This window comes from Haemaphysalis longicornis, unplaced genomic scaffold (genome assembly GCF_048455015.1).
Source record: "Haemaphysalis longicornis isolate Haplotype H1 unplaced genomic scaffold, Haemaphysalis longicornis Haplotype H1 scaffold_227, whole genome shotgun sequence".
Taxonomy (NCBI): Eukaryota; Metazoa; Arthropoda; class Arachnida; order Ixodida; family Ixodidae; genus Haemaphysalis; species Haemaphysalis longicornis.
In genome coordinates, this window is record NW_027526304.1 from 55,906 (window position 1) to 59,632 (window position 3,727).

Sequence of the window (3,727 nt, forward strand, 5' to 3'; positions counted from 1 at the left end):
ACCGCTACCTGACAGGCAACCCACTGTCTGACCTAGGGACGTTGTACAACAGAACTAAAAGTAAACATCCTGCGAGAGATAACTGAGCAAGTTGAGTAACTGCCTTTCTTGGGGCGTTTCGCGGTAAGCTGTCCAGTTATTTTTGTTACCGGGTTGTAGTCTGATGTTGTAACAGCGTTTACAAACATGTGCTTTTGCTGAGGAGCTTACGCACGATTCAGTGCCGAAAAGCAAGTGGACTATTTCCAGCAAATAATAGAACTTCGAGTTAACATGGTTTATTCGACCAGAGCTCGCAGTCCTGCAAGTGCGCAAGGGTTGAGTTAACAGGAGTCGAGTGGAGCTTTGCAAGAATACGTATTTTCTGTAAAAGTAACGGGCACTTAAGTACAACTTGGTATGTAATAAATAATCGATGTTTCTGTTGTCTTTCAGGCATGGACTGCACCGGCACGGACTGTTCATGGGCAACAGGCTGCATTCTCTCAAATAGGCCGTAACCAGACACTTGCAACTAGTGAGAGCAATCCGGAGAAGAAATTAACATTAGAACCATCCAGGGTTTATACAAATTTGTTTACAGGTGCTCCTGATTTAAGTTGAACAGCCTTGTCAATTTTCACACGAGCTTGAGACATCTGTGATCTGTCAGCGTTCCATTTTGATCCCGCTGTAGCGCGGCCCCGAGACCCACTTGACGGTGTCTACTCGGGTCTGGCAGGGAGTTGGGCTGGGGTGCTCGGCAGTCTTAGCCTAGGGACCGGCTGGGACTCGTTCACTGGGAATCGTGTATCCGCCTGGCTTCGCTCTCGGGAGTCAAGTTGGAGACAAGACCGCTCCGCTGCTATCAGCAAATGCCTGCCAGATGCTGCATACTCCGGACGATCCCTGGAATATTCTACATCCTCGGGCAGTATGCGGGAATGCATATCAGTTGCTTTCAGAATTTTCTATAAGAAAAAAGAAAAAGAGAAGAATGCTAGGGCAAGACCAAACAGGTCCAATATCAGCTCACTCACGCTCCGATGATCGTGCATATAATGATGTTTCCTGATTCGTTCTACATATCCAAAGCATACACAATCCTTTTCCTCACGTCTGCTCGGGAGCGTCACTTCAGAAGTCCGGCGGTGCCGACTGGATAATTGCCCGTATCTTAGTGCACACAGTACTACAGCCAAGGCTCGTGTACGAGGAGCAGTTCCAGCCCATGATTCAAGCGGACTGGAATCGGCTTGAGACGGCAGGGCCGCGTTGCGCGCAATTACTGGCCTCCCTCGTCTAACGCCAATAGCACCGCTACAAGGTGAAGCCCACCTGAGCACGTCAGATGAAATTGTTCATGAATGTCTTCCCGCACGCCTGCCGAAATATGGATACGTTTCAGCTCTCGCCGCGTAAATGGTCAAGGCGCCTGACACGAAGCCAGCCTGTCCGGCAGCTATAGAATTGGTTGGGTGTACCAACAGGTGACGGATAACAAGCCTCGTTCGAAGATACATGCGCGAACTTCTGGCCTTCGTCAGCCTCCGCACGCAGCCTTCCTTAATGTCCCTGACATGGCTCCTGCTCTGAACCGCGAGTTTTGAAAGCTTTCGTGGACGCCGGCCACATAATGTTTCGTAACCACGACTTAGCATGTCCCTCTCATCTAGCGTTAAACCAGTGCTGCGCTTACGTGACCATCCTCTACCGACACAGTTGGCAGAACTCAATGCCGTTCGAGATCGTTGCCAGGCGCTTGCATGGACGGACTGCTGGGGAGAAGTCGCATATTTTCACTGACTCAGCGGCAACGTTACGTGACTTACGTCGCGTCGCGTCACGTGGTCTACCAGACTGTCAGCACGTATTCACGCGAATAATAACAGGTTCTGTGCATTCGCCGTGTCGTGCTTACCACCCACCCAACCACCCCCCTCCCCACACACGCGCGCACGCACGCACATGTGTGCATGTGCCTAGAACTGCTGGTCAAAGAAGAAGGATAACTCCACCACGCCACATGTGGTCTACTTTGAACGCGTGGAACTGACCGTCCCAATGGTCTTATTTGCTGGGTGGCGGGCCTGCAGCGGAGGCTCCGAGTTAAGGCGGCCTTACCCCGGCAGTGACCGACGCTTGACCTGGCCGCTAACACGCGCCGTTTGCGAACACGTGTCCCTTTTTCGTGCTCTGTACGTCAGAAGCTGGCACTAATTACCAGTTATTGAGCTGCCCACCACTGAAAACCGCATGCATGCAACGCCTCCGATGCAGACGGCTCCATCCTGGGAGATCCACACATCTTTAGGGCTCCATGCTAGGCCCTCAGCGTCGGTCTTTTATCGGCTTTCTGCATGGAACGGGTGCAATGCCATACGTTTAAGAGATAAAGAGAGAGGTTTTTTTTTATTTGAAGAAGCAGAGATGTTTGTCGGCGTTTACTTCCGCCTACATGCTTCTCTGCTGACAATTGGGGATGGAGGATGAAAAGGCCCAAGAAAGAGATAAGCAGTAAAAAAAGGAAGAAAAACTGTCGTGGACTTGACGCAATAACGGCCTTGCATGCATTTGTTTTTTTTTTGTTCTGAGCTTCGGACATATAATTTTCAATTTCGAAATTAGGCTAATGTCATCAAAATCAGAAAACAAGCTCTTTAAGCTTGGCGTTGCTTCGAGGAACAAGTCCATGGTCCTAAAATAACCTTGGGAGTTATTGGTCCCTGTCCTAGGCGTTCGATGTTTTAAAGAAAGTGAATGCGCGGCCTACATGCCCCCTTTAAGAACTTTCTTTTATGGTGTAGAACATTCTATCGCAGAAACAATCGGCCGCCCTCACAACCGAGATGCGAAGACTGAGAAAACAGCGCAGCTTGTGGTCCTCACTAGCTTTAACTTGGCTTTTCTTAGTTATGCCTATCTTATCAATAGTTCGGACACTAATTCCGCCGAGGGTGCGCCGTCTGTCTCAACTAGGATCACACGTGCACGTCAGAGCTTACGTCATTATTAGGCGTAGCCAATCCTCGACGCGCGCTTCCGCGCCCGAACATAACCGCCGCGACGCGCACTCCCCACACCCACGCCCACGTTACAAACCCAAAGGAAATGGTTAGCGCTCAGAAAGCGATGATAGCGCAATCAGATAGGCAGCGATTTCAGAACGCTAGGGACGCAGGTTCGATTCTGGGCATGGTTAGCGTTATTTTCTTAAGGCGCGCACTCCCCACACCCGCTCGTGGGCTCCATGCCTGCTTGTCAGTTTCCCTCACGCCCAACATTTTCGCGTCTGGACCTTTCTGTGCCGAGTTTTGAGTGACGCCAGGCACTCATGGAAATCGATATTAAGCACCTCTGCTCTTAAAGGCGTCCCCCAAGGATCGCCGATGGAGAAATGATGACAGGAGTGGTTCTTAAACGGGTTGATGACGGTGACCGCGAGCGGTTGCAAACATGAACTCTGGGATCATAACAGAGTGTGCTGGAGGAATGCAAGTTCTGCAAACAACATGGCCAACTCCGATATATTATAGGAGAGTGCAATTTCTCTGAAACGTCCCTCTACCCTCTCCCTCTCCCTTTACCGAGCGATGGAAGATCTTTCTGTCAGCCCCGCCCTGGGAGACCAGCTAACACTGATCACCAGGGGCCAGGATGCCCGGGAAGCTAATGGTACCCGAGATGAGGGAACCACCCCATCTAGCGCTTAAGCGCTACTTTTAATTGCTCAATAAAGTTGCTCCTC